The sequence below is a fragment of the Salminus brasiliensis genome, chromosome 20 (genome assembly GCF_030463535.1).
Source record: "Salminus brasiliensis chromosome 20, fSalBra1.hap2, whole genome shotgun sequence".
Lineage (NCBI taxonomy): Eukaryota > Metazoa > Chordata > Actinopteri > Characiformes > Bryconidae > Salminus > Salminus brasiliensis.
In genome coordinates this window covers 15,992,847-16,007,404 of record NC_132897.1, presented here as the reverse complement: position 1 = coordinate 16,007,404, position 14,558 = coordinate 15,992,847, and positions in this window count along the sequence as shown.

Sequence of the window (14,558 nt, the reverse complement as noted above, 5' to 3'; positions counted from 1 at the left end):
GTTACAACATCTAGTGGAAAGCGTTCCTAGAAGAGTAGAGGTTGTGATTTCAGAAGAGGCCTTGGATGACAAACCTTTGGATAGTTGGAAAATGTGGACACATGGCTCATAATTCTAAAAAACAAAAAAAAATCACACTGTAGAAAATATGGATATCAACTTTCTGAAGACAACACTGAAGGCTGAAAGATCCAGCAAAGTGAACGCCTAGCAAATGATCTACAGGCAGGAAAGTCAGGCAGTCACTGAACAAGTATTCCTTGGATCCAAGTCTTAAAAATAATCCTAATAATAATCCATAAATATGCTACTTTATTAAATTCATTTTAAACAGTTTATGCAATATTTTTGATATTGCCTTAACTCTAATTACTCTTAGAATTATGCTCATATATTGAGCAATGATAATTTTTGCTTAGAATACTTGCAAAAATTGGCCAACAATCCATGGCTGTTCATAATGAACATTTTTATTCAGATGGCACAGAATTCAACTGCACTTTGTTTACTAAATTTTAAATATTTGACCCTACTTTCCCCATACATCACCTACCACTTGCCAAATCAATAGGTTTTATTTAACCCTTCACAAATAACAACAACATAACCAAGTAGTTACAGCAGGGTCTGACATTTCCACTGTAATAACATGATTCAGCTCCTCGGCTAATCATCAAGACCCTGACGAATTGAATCATACATGTCAGAGCACAGAACACCACTGGGGAGTTTAGTCTGTGTAGTCCTGTGTGCTTTGAATTGTCCATCATCAAAGAGCACTGAGAAACTTCAGAGATGTGTAGGTGTCCTCTACATGTGTTTCTTCTGAATCTAGGGAAGAGAGCTTGAACTCAGATCCTTCCTTTAGTGTTTCAGCAAAGTAAGTGGAGGGACTGCCATAGTTTTACAATCTTGATAGCAGCTTCTTATCTGCTTCTTCCTGAAAAAAGAGGAGTAGCATTTTTCTGTGATCTCAATTCCACATTTTATTAGTCAAGCTCGATATTTCTTTACTTAAATGTTTAATCCAATTTTAATTCCATTTGAGTTTTTCTTGAGATTATTCTTATGCAAAAATGCATTGGCCAAACTTTGCAGAAACAAATGGATAAATGAATATTATTCAAGAAAAATATTTTTTTTAGCAAAAGTTTTTTCAAATGTAAACATCCCCCTAAATGGGTGTGAGTTGACTATTGCTGCCTTTAGGTTGTGTCAGAAATATTGTATTTATAAGATACTGGAATGGCATCATAATATTTTATTAAATAGTGGGAAAGTTCTATAAGCCCTAACTTTCAGAGTTTGGGTCTTATTCAGCAGCCAGACACTGCATGGTTAGTTATGTTCTCCAACTGAAAAATATATTTGGGGAAGTTTGAGATGTCAAATTGCATTAAATAACTTTGTTAGGAATGCCAAAATCATATCAATGTAGGGTTTTGTAGAGCCCATTGTAGTGTTACAAAGACTGCATACAATATACACTGCCTAATATGGAGTAGGTCCCCTTGTGCCACCATAATACCACTTGAGGCATGGACCTCTGTAAATACCTGTTACCTTGGTGTGTTATGTCTGCTTTATAAATGTATTATAACTCATTTCATGATCCTACAACGGTTATTCCCTCATATAATCCTGCCAGGCTAGATTCTAATGAAGCAGTACTAAAGGTAAACCAAGGAAGGGAGGAAGTGTTGGGCTTCTGCAGATGAGTGTGGTCTGAGTCATCCTCCCATCACACGAGGGTGGCAGGGAGGTGGGAAAAAAAGAGTGACTAATAGAGAGGAGTGCATGCTTTTAGTTCTCAAAAAGCTAGGCTAACTGCCCTTCTGTACACTTAAACATTTGTCTCTGGTGGCCTTTTCCTTACCCACCATTTTGAATTATATGCAATGGAAAGAAAGGCTGCATTTTCATCCACATATTGCTTTTCATCTTTGTATGACTCTCTTTACAGCTTAATATCCATTCACAGGCCTCACTGAAGTTTTAAGTAGAACAGCATTCGGTCTCTATTACATGGCCTGGATTACTGTCAGTCACTGAGTTTTCTGACTTACAACATGTCTAGCAGGTCTTGGTGACGTTGTTCCTTAGTGACAAAAAAGACTTTACACAACATAATCTACAATCAAGAGAGGCATTTATGAATGTAAACACTGAGGGTTGACTTTAATGTGCAAACCCCTGGTAGCAGCCAGAATAGACAGATACTTTGGACAGATGAAACCACAGTTAGCCCGAGTGTAGAGAAAGGAGAGAAAAGGATCTGAAGAAGAGAAAAATGATCATCTATCACACATGGGGATAAACTGTTATGGCAAGGACATGTATGGCTGTCCATGGGTTCCACTGTGAGTAAAATGGCCATAATTACTAAACAGTAAATGCATTTTTTTATTAAACTCCTTGAATAAAAGCCAAAAGTCTACATTTCAGTCACATTATTTCAAATTTACTGAGATGGTGTACAGATGTTTGTAATAAAAAAGGACTCCTAGGTACAACATGCCGGTTCAACTCACTTTAAGTAAATAAGAAAGCAGATTCTCTGCTCATTCAAATATTGCTATGTTCTAAAACAATATAAGCAATAAGCAAGGTTGGTTTTAACTTGGAACACAGAATTTTTGTTTTGGAGAAGTGATGGAGGCATCTATCACTGTATTCACCCGAGGATTTTTCTGCGGCAGACAGTAGGCGTAAGAGATACCTTTACTAAATGTTCCTCCCCTTTCTTGTTTTTTTTTCCTCTCTCACTATCCTTTCTTTCTCAGAATTTCCCTGCAGGCACATATAGCTCACTCCAGAAATACCCAGCCTACGAATGGATGGGCCTAGCTATGGTAACAGGCTCTACAGAGCATACCTTAGCAGCCCATCCACTTGTTCATCTCTGTGAACCATCCCACTCACATGTCTGAGACAGTGACCTGAGTGGCAGCTTGTGGAGGAATGCAGGAATGGTAAATGGGGAGCTTCCTCAGCATGGAATAGGGCACACTTTAAGTATATATATACATATATATCTACACACTCCCATTGCACTTGAACAAGGGCCACTGTTCATAACTATCTATAATCAAATTTGGTGTAGCTTTATATATATACATACATATATATATATATATATATATATTGTAAACTGCAATGACAGCCTGTTTTCAGCTGTTTTCATTGTTTTTGTGGCAAAAAACAACACATATATTACATATTACATATATTCATTTATTTCAGCCCTGTCCACACATACCTGTATTTTTTTTAAACGGAGACTTCCCTCCAGAAAATACCTCCATTCACACAGAGGCAAAAACACTTGCATACTACTCCCTATGAAGCGTACTATGCAAGGCACAAAATTATGGATTCTAGAACACATAGAGCTGTTCTATTATATATATATATATATATATATATATATATATATATATATATATATATATATACATATAGTATTTACATTTATTCATATGTGGAAATCTCTGCTATCCGTGTGTAGATATTGTAGTTGTAGTTTTATCACCTATGTAGTTCATATAAAGGGAGTAAGGAGGGATTTGAGATTCAGCCAGAAACATGCCTTTGTTGTGATATCAGCGTTTTCATAAAGCTCTGTTTTCCCCATCCACACAACAACACTGAAAACCCCCACCTTGGAGAGCTTTTGGAAAGCTCAGTTTCCAGGGCCCAAAAACAGTGTTTACTTGTGGATGGTAGGCCAAGTCGCAGACAAAAACCTGCGTTTTAAAAAATATTCAGATATGTGTGAACAGGGCCTTAGCCTACAGCATCCACTCATGCTCATTTCCATATATCAGTCCTTAAGGCCCATTAACAACTCTACTGCTTTGATCTATAAACACACACACAAATTACTGGCATGTCTATAGTTGATCTATGCCAATATATAGGCTAGTTTCTAAACCTTTTTGTAATATTACAAGTTATTTATCGCCATCCCTCCATGTTACACAAAACGAATAGAAACACTTGTGAAAGCATCCAGTTAATGAAGCACTATTAAAAGAATGCTAATACTTTTACCCCAGTATGATTCTGTAATCATGAGCGTCATTACCCAACACTTTCCATTCTGCAATAATAGACCATTAGATGACTGTTGTCCTTCGTGCAGGGGGACAGAGAGAAAGTGAGCAAAAAAAGAGTAAGAGAGACAGAAGGAGATAGAGTGCAAGAGACAGACAGGGAATAAGAGAAAGAGAGAGTAGGAGAGGTGAAGGGAGTAAAGAAAGAGAACCACATGACTGTAGCTATGATGACAGAACATGAAGACAGGCCTGAATACTCCCACATTTAAAAGGAACCCAGTTTGATAAGGCATGCAAGGTTTAATATGGTGTGCATGTTCGATACTGTTAAAACATGTTGTTTAAACACAATATACTTTATATAACTTATTATATAATTTTTGTTACCACATTGAAGGGTTGCACTCTCTAAAGGTAAAAAAAAAGGTGCACATTTGTCCTATACATCTATCACATCCTACAGAGCAGTAGGCATCCAACTCCAGCGCCCTGGGAACAGCTGGGGGGCACTTTAGCCGTGGATTGAACGAGGAGACAGCCTTCACTCGACCTACCCGCAATTCATACATTACCTTACATGATTCAAACTGGCGACCTTCCAGTCTCAAGCCCACTTCTCTAACCATTAGGCCATTTTTTTTGTGCGGTGAGCAAGGACAGGAAGCGTAATATATTATTTAACTCAAATATATCATTAAACCTTTCCAGCTTTAGACAAAGTGATGTATTACCAAAGAAAAATGCTTTTATCTGATTGTCTTGTTTATCAAAAGACTATGTCCAGCCTATCATGACAATACCATACTTTTGCATGACTGCCATGAGTTTTCATAATAAACAAGAATTTTCTATTTGAGTTATACATCATACTGTCATAGTCAGTCACATACATTATTGTATGTGTTCAACCATTTTAATGTTGCTTACAATAAATGGAAGCTTGTAGTCATTTAAGTAGTGCTAAACAGTCAGTGTTCCAATTTATTAGTTATTAGCAAGGATAGCATGACTGACTAAACCATTCCTTAACAGTCAGGGTTGAATTTAATTACCCTTAAAACAAACCACATGCTAGGAGTATTCACTCCCTCTGGTAAAAAGGGAAAGTCATGTGGGGTATTACAATATATCTTTTTAAAGCATTGTGTTCAAACAGTAACATAGGTGTCAACTTCTGAACACAATAAACCTTATATTCAAAGCCTCTAAACTGTATGTGTATGTGTGCATATATATGGTCTGGATCTAAGGTAGTAAAATAACTGCGCTATTCTTCATTGTCCTTAGGCCATGACTGATTGCATGTGTAACGTCTCAGCTTCTGTTTGGATGAATAAATGAATCTTTTTAAACTAGTGGTGAAGAGGAATGATTAGGAATGAAAGGACAACATAATATATATATATATATATATATATATATATATATATATATATATATATATATATATACAAAGCCTAACATTCAGGTATTGCCTAAAGGTTAGATAAGCAGGCTAGGGTCTTGAACACCGCTGGTTCAATCCCCTGGACCAGCAGAATGTGGGGTTGAGTTGACCTTGAGCAAGACACCTTACCCCCAACTGCTCCCTGGGCACTGAGGTGGCTGCCCACTGCTCCAGGTGTGTGTTCTTACTGTCTTCTTCACTAGTGTGAGCGTCTCTGCCACAGATGGGTGAAATGTGGACGTTAAATTCTGTTTTGCAATGGTCATAAAATGGGCTTTCCTTTAATAGAAAATATGATCACAGTAACACAAAAATACTGACTGAAACTCTCAGATACTGAAACCTTAATGCTGACCTTGGCCAGTCAGTGTTCAGGTATTAACTTTTTTTTTTCGATGTGCACAGGCATCTAAAACAGATCAGGATTTAATGTGCAAATGTGGAATCAGTTTTGTATGTCAATACAGGCATCCAAACAAGAACCGTTTGTATTCGGACCCTTTCCTGCATGTCCGTTGATGTTCAAAAGTAAGCGGATGAGAAGGGCTGGCGGCTGTTCCTTCAAATAAGCTCAAGATTACACTAGAGCTATTGCAGGTTCATATGGTGAGGAGTATACTCTGTACACAATGTCTTTCAGACCTCGATGGCAATGAAAAGTTAAGGTGTAAAAGAGTTAAGATGTAAAAAAAAAAATCCAATGGTGTTATGTTTACCTACTCAACTGCTTGAGTTGTTTTTTCTTAAATCTTGAGTAATGCACTTTTAAATGAAAAATTGTTGACTTGATCTGTCAAAGGCTTCAAGTCTACTTATAGAAGTCAATTACACAGCAGTCCATCTCCATGACACTGGTGTGTTTAATGCAGTTATTTCATTTTTAATTGAAGGGAATGTTGTTTCAGCAAAAACATTATTTATGGACTATAAAATATTGGGAGAGAAAATGAGCCACTCAGATACACTCTCCGTCACCCACATGGAGTCTGAGCACATTATTTATGGTAGTATGTCTAATAAAATAGAAAATAAGAAAAATTTGAGAGGGACTGAAATTGTCTGCTGTAACTGTGTAACTACATTTCAATTAATTCCAGCCTTATTCCATATAAGTGGGAAACCATTATTTTGTGCGTAAAATAATTTAATGTTAGTTCTGCGTTTGTCTAGTCAATGTACTTTTGACCATGGATAACATGAGCAACTCAAATGCAAATTTAAAGCAGCAAACTTACATTAAGCATTAAGCTTTTTAAAGGCTGAATATTTGAAACCATGAGGCAGTTCTAAAACTGTACATGTAAGACGATGTGATTCACTTTAGTTCTAGGAAACTAAAGTAAATGTAGTTTACACCAGGGAAATTATTTCAGTTTATAAGCATAATCATTAACATAAATTAAGCTTTCCCCCCCTGTGTGAAGTTATCATAATGAGTCTGATGCCTTGTGGAGACAACTGAGGTGTTGAAGATGTTCATTTTTTATCGAAACAACCAAGAGAGAGAAAGCTGGTATACATTCAGTATAATAGAGTTCACCAAAATTATACCCTATAGTTTCAAGCACTAAAAGGTCACCAGATAGTCCCAGTTAGTTCCTTAGCCTCCTTTTGCTTTTGTGTGCTTTTTAAATTTATACTATTTGGGATTAGTAGGACCTAACACGTATAAAAACTACAGGAAGGTGTTTTTGCCAAATAATGTCCTAAGGCCAAAGGGTCAAAGTTTTAAAAAATGAAGTATTATGGTGCAGAGAAGTAGAAATGTAATGTTACCATATGAGGAAGCAGGGTCTCAAAAGGTTAGTCTGTTTTGTCAGTTTCACATTTCTGTACCAGAAAAATACATTTGACTATGGTCTTGTGCTTCTTTTATTAAGCAGACAGCCAAAAAAACAAAACAAACACAGAGCAGCCACTGCCTCTGAGTGAAACGAGGAGATGTAGCAGGTGCTGCTCAGTAATCATAACCCGTTACTACGTTTCCTAAATGAGGTAGTGACTGAAGCAGTGCTATCTTTAAATTCTGGCTTTCCTGTTGTAAATAGCTAGGCAGCCAGCCACCTGTTTCAGAATATCCTTATGTAAGATAAGCTCTGACATGAAGTGCCTGCTTCCATCATTAGCTCTAATTGAGACTGCTTCGTTGTAAGTCCTTGGGACATTAAATCTTTTGTGAAGTTGTTAAATATTTAGTAACAAAAGTACTGTTATTCATATTTCAGTTATTTCAGTTACTTTCTCAATATTTAGTGTGTATACCTTATTTCAGATATTTTCTTTTTCTTTATTTTCTTTATCACCACTTATTTTTTACTTTTGGGGGACTTGCTTTGTTATGCCTCCAAATTTCAGTTTAGAAGTATTTCTGCTTCTCAACATTTAATTAATCTCACACATTCAATAATGATGAGGTCTGGACTCTGCAGTCTGTGCTTCTTGATCACCTCTGCATCATTTCAGACCCACACCCCTGAGTCAAACATGAGCTCACATCACTGTGTTGGCCCATGACCCCAATATTTGATTATAATCTAATTGTACAGGACAGGCTTTTGTTTAAGCATGCCTGGTGAATTGTAAATGACAGTCAGCCATGGTTCTTTCCTCTCTATAATATAGGGAGTCTAAACCCTCTTTACTATGAAGTCATTTCTTAGCTTTTTGTACACCAGTTGTAGTTCTTTTTGACCACATGAAACCTTTTCAAATGTCCCCCATAAGCCTGCCAGGAGAGCATATCCTTAAATGAACACAAAAAACAGAAACAGAAAAAGACATTTCATTGCTGTAAATGCCAGATATAACAGAACAGATTATTCTGTAATTCTATTAATTGCAGACAGCTCTTTTTCAACCATCATTGGTCTCATTACCGCACAATTTAAAGAGGAATAAAGCAATTTGGTGTAGTACATATGTTCACTCCACTACCCTGTATGAAGACCAAGCTATGGAAATTATGGTTTAGAATAACTGCCATTTGTAATGTCTCAGAAACCAATGTGTTGACATTTACACAGATCAGCCATAACATTAATACCACCAGCCTAATATTGCGTTGGCTCCCCTTGAGCTGCTACAACTGATCTGACCATTTATGGCATGGACTCCACAAGAACACTGAGGGTGTCTTGTGGTACCTGGCACCTAGACATTAGCAGCAGGTTCTTTAAGTCCTGTAGGTTGTGATGTAGGAGCTCCATGGATTGCATCAATGAGTCTTAGGTGCCCATGACCCTGACGCCAGTTCACTGGTTGTCCTTTCATAGACTTTTTTTGCAAGGTACTTACCACTGCATATCAGAAGAAAAAAAAAACACAAAACCACACTAATGTTTTGCAGATGCTCTGATTCTAGCCTGGTCTGGAGAAATTTGTGAGCATATTTGACCAAAAGACCATTTTAGAATTTGTGCAATGTGTACTACACATACTGCGACCCTTGAGCATATGCACATAAGTACTGCAGTAACCCAGACACGCAGAAATCAAACGGTTTGAACAGTGGATGTTAATAAATGAAGAGGTGGGTAGTAACATGCTACATTTATTCCGTTAGATTTACTTAAGTGTCTTGCTTCTTGCTCATGCTTTTGTCAACAGATGTCAACAGATAGAAAGTATAAAGTACTCCCAGCATTGTTGCAGTGTTTTTGAAATGTATTTTAGATCATTCTGGTAATATTTGCATCCTCCCTTAATGCTGTTGTTATCTCAGCTTTTGTTTGCTTTGTAAATGTTGTTGTGATGTGACTCAGTAAATCAGGAAAGATGGTATTTGTATTTATCGAATCAAATGATCAATAAAGGCACAGTAACAACAACTATTAAAGCAAGCAACCAATGTTGGGAATTGGTACAAATATTCTCAAAAATTTAACAAAAGAATCTGTTAATTCAACTATTTAACCTGACCATTTTACTAGCGTACCTTCTGAACAAGAAATGCAACAGCTCTGCTTCTGGAAGCTGGAATACAGGAAAAACACAAAATTGTTTCATTCTATCTTGGAGTTCCTTTAGCATTACAGTCCTCAATACAACGAGAGATAAACATTTTGACCACTGTTGTGTGGTATGTCACCATATAATATAAATATAAATGGTGTACATTCCAGTCCTGTTGTCTTTCTAGTCATCATTCATCATCTCTTTCTCTGCAGTGGTACTATGAGGTGTGTACAGGATAATGAACACTTTCTTAACCAGAGAAATCTATTAAGTATATTTTAAAGTAGCAATTAAGTGAAATACTAATTTTCTACCTTATGGGTGGTAAAATAAGCTTGGTTCCTATTTTTTATTATGGATGAAATATAAGAAACAAAGACCTTAAGATGAGTATAATGCCATTGGCATGATTGAAGGGTATCTTTGTACTGTAAGTTAGTCCAGCTGTATCTCTAGCTTGGCTAACTATGATGAACTGACACTAGCTAGAACCAGAAAAAGTTACTCACTAGAAATAATAATGGTAGTAGTAATAATTTCTGGTAAGATTACTAGAAATAATGTCAAAGCCATAATGTCAACTTAATGCTGTGTAATTTTATTATTTTATTACCAACCATATTTTCTTTTCTTAATAATGTAAATACACAGTCATTAAAACATTAGCAACTGTATTATTTAAGTCAGGCTGAGTATTTAGGGAGGATTAACACCTTACACTCGCACTTCCACATAAAATCAGGTACCTATGCAAGGAACTAAATACCAGCCAAATAGTAAAGGTTTCATATTATAGCCCTTTTTCTCAAGTGTACACGGTTGCCTGGCACCTTTATGAAATGTCTATGACCTACTTGTTTACTGTTCACGTCTGTAGTCTCTTGTCTTTTGAAATAGATGGCATTACCGTTTTGCGACGTACATGAATCTACAGCTTCCCCAGCATCGAGATTAATCCCGCATTTATGACTGTTGCAAAACAGTAATTTGGAAAAGGCAGGCATAAACCTAATCTTTTACTTAATTCTAGTTATTATTTACAACTGAATTTATACTTTTAGTTCAGGACTGGATAACCCACTAAATTTGGGTTGTATATAGACCAGTCAATATTAGTCAGAAGTTTGGACACCTGAACTGAAAGAATAATTTGTTTCAAAATGAGCTTTTAATTGAAGTGTGTGTACCAGAGTTGAATTTTGTCCAGCAGAAAGTAACCCTAATGCACTTCCCTTTACTCAGTTTACCTACATATCTTTTTTTACTTCTATATTGTTTTGTGTTTTTTGGCCCTCAGCACATGCCAACGTTCACTTTGCCCTCCCTAGACAAAACGTTTGGACACCCCTGGTTTATATCACAAAGACCTAAACACTAATACTTAAATACATGATTTTCTGATTCCAATGAATGAACTTATTTCCAGAAGCAAAATTAAAATACAAAAAAAATAAATAAAAACTGAATTGTATTCAGTCTCTGGGGATCCAGTTAGACATATACACTGAAAGAGAAGTTCAGAACATGATAATCTCTTATGGTCATTGCATGGGAGCAGAACAGATTTTTTTTCCACATTTAGTCCATCTGTGGGAGTGAACACACACACACTTGTAATAATCGGCATTGCGAACACACATCTGGAGCAGTGTGCTGCCTCCTTAGCACCTGGGAAGGTTAGGGGTCTTGCTTAAGGACACCTCAGCTGAACTGTGGATTTTAGAGTAGTTATTCCAAGACCGCTTCTCTAACCATTAGGCCATGGCTGCATATCTTCTGTTTCTTGTGCCACTCTACATATCAAGTTTACAAGATATGCACATACAAGCACATACTATTAATTTGTTTTGATTAAAGTTTTTGTTTCGAATATAATTCAAAAAAGTCAACTGTATATTTATTTTTGTTACATTTAAAGTGACATTTCAAGACTTTTTGTTTGACTTTTGATCAGGATGGCTTATAGCTCATGACAATCAGAATCAGTATCTTATATTATTACAATATTTTATTCTGAGTTAAACTGCATAAATGGCATATATCTCTAGGTCTAGTTCAGCACATGCAACCACAATCATGGGGAAGACTGCTGACTTAACTGTTGTCCAGAAGGCGATCAGCAGCGAAGGTCAGAGCTGAAGCGGCTGGATGTGTGCAGAGTGCAAATATGCAAAGCATATTAATAGAAAGTTATCTGGAAGGGCAAATCGTGTGGACACAATCAACAGGAATGACTGTTTGTCAAGAAAAGTCAATTCAAGAACTTCAATGCATTGAGAACCACTACTCACAGACGTCTCCAGGAAAGGGGCTACAACTGCTGCATTCCTAATTTCAAGCCACTCTTGAACCAAGGACAGGTCGGAGGCTGAATGGATAGGCACAGAATCCAAGATGTGAAGTTTCTGCAGTCTGTGATGGTTTGGGGTGCCATGTCATCTGCTGGTGTTGGTCAGCTGTGTTTAATCAAGTCCAAAGTCAACGCAGCCATCTACCAGGAGATGTTATAGCACTTCATGCTTCTGTCTGCTAACAAGCTTTATGGAGATGCTGATTACCTTTTCCAGCAAGGCATAGAACCTGCCCACAGTGCTGAAACGACCACCAAATGGTTTGCTGACCATAAAATATTCCTGTGCTTGATTGGCCAGCCAACTCTCCGCACATGAACCCCATAGAGAATCGTTGGGGTATTGTCAAATCTAATGCAACTAATGGAAGCTTACCCAAGCCTGGATTTTGTTGCTGTGGTTTGATGCCTGTGTGTTGATTGGTAAACTCCATGTTGGACTTTCTGCAGTTTTTTTTGTTAGTTCAACAGATCTCTGGGTGATGCAGTGAACATTGGACTTCTCCTTATTTTTCACTACTAGTAGGCACTGTGCAAAATGGTATGCTCTTGCCACTGCTATTTTCCATGAACATCAATGGCTGCACCAATTGGGACCCCTCTTTTAAAATTCTGAGGTTTGCAGACAGGACCACACTCAAGAAAAGCCCAGCAGAAGATATACTTCCTATGCCAGCTGAAGCAGTTTAACCTACCTCAAGAGCTGCTGGTACAGTTCTACAGAGCCATCAGACTGATGCATCTCTGCCACCAAATTGACATTCACAAACTGTAGCACATCATTAGATCTACAATAAAGAACATATGAGTTTTCCTACCCACCCTGCTTGACATGCATATCTTCCCTGGTCATCACCTGTTTCAGCTCATTTCCTCAGGCATGCAGTTTGTACAATACTGAGTGGCCTAATAGGTCCAGTGCAAAACTAAAGAAACTTCAAAGACCAAACATGTATTCTGTGATCACCTACATGTGGGCTAACCATGCCTTCATTCTACTTTGAATCTGAAGAATCAGTATATGGTTAAAGTCATGCTTCAATGCTGGTTTTCTGTGAGTACAATAAGTTGTGTCATTGCATAAGGCATGTTAAACTGGAGTGGTGCCATGTTTGCAGCAGGGAGAGAATGGACCTGCGGGGTTCAAATCAGGTCAGATTCAGAGTTCAGTCTGGTGTGTGTCTCAGCCTTGTGTATAGCTGCACTCACTTGGTCTCTCAGTCCCCAACTGCTGTTTTCTCCAGCACTGGTGAAAAACGTTGCCCTCCGCATACTAATGAGCCTCTCAAACGGGAGCTGTTGTACGTTGGAAAAATGAAGGGAAACCAGCATGCCACACATGGAGGAAAACCGTCATTTTTTTTTTTACTGTACTGACACCCAGTGTGTGACACCCACACTTCTTCATCATGAAAGAAAAGGAGAGTGTAAATGCAGAACATTGTCTTTTCACCTCAGGCAAACAGCAAGCAGCAGTGACATATTGGTGATTAGTTGTGTAAACATGCAACAATCTGAAGATATTTAGCTGATTTTGGAATAGTATAATATTTTAATGAATCAGAAAAAATAGATTTGTCATTTTGTTAGCCAAACATAAAAAAAAGGTTTTAACTGTCCATAATAACAATAACAACAGTTACTCCAGATTGTGGAAAAATAATAAATGATAATAATAAACCTTAAATAAATCAAACTGAATTTAGATTTTTTTTAATTCTCTCATAAAAGAACCATATTAAAACTGAATCGCTAGGAGGATAGAGATTTACGGTGTGAATTTCATCTAACATGATACAGACCACAGTACAGTAGACAGTTCCCAGCAATGACTGAAGCCGTTTGGCCCACACTTGAGAGAACAGATGAAGGTTTGAAATTGAAGCCTGCAAATGGACTGCACAGGCTGCCAAGACCCGATGCCTAGCAGGTGAGCCCAGTCTCCAAGCTCCAGCATTACAATGAACAATTGTCATTCCGTTACTGTTACTTCTATGACTTTATCACAAAAAGATAGTCAGGGCTGGCAATATTCCCAGAGAAACAGTAAACACACACATTTGTTTTTTTTCAGTCAAGAAACATACACGTTTGTATGTATTTAAAAAAAACAACAAACAAGAACGAATATATATATATATAAACTAAATAGATCCTATAATGAATATTCCCCTAGTTTTTACATTCGGAGGTACAATCTTGATTATGTGAATTAGATGTTTTGAGTTTGTAAATAATTGAAAAAAAGACACTTTAAAGAGCAAGTAAAAAACAAAAATGTACAAACATTTTTACGGATATACTCCTTGTGGAATATTGTTAAAACATAACTTGTCCAACAAGCCATTTTAAGTTGATAAATTACACTTCTGCAGTACCAATCCTAGCTTGTGCGCCCCAAAGTGGTTGACAGTTCAGTTCTGTTGCATCTGTAACTCCTAAATCAATGCCGAAATAATTTTATTGACGAAAAGATTTTAATGACGAAAGATTTTTTACACTATTACGTAGCATTGAGCAGTGTTCTTCCAAATGTTGCAGAAAACTCTCTGACTGGGTCCTCTCTATTATCCTACCATGAATTTTTCCAATGTGCTGAGCGGGTGGAAGATCAGCAGAAAGTGGACATACTATTACATATATTACACATTACATTCATGTTATAGTAAAAGTACTGAACATACTTCAATTATTCCATACACTAAAAAAGGTTTTGTTCCAAATTAACTGGCAAAAATGTATCATATCA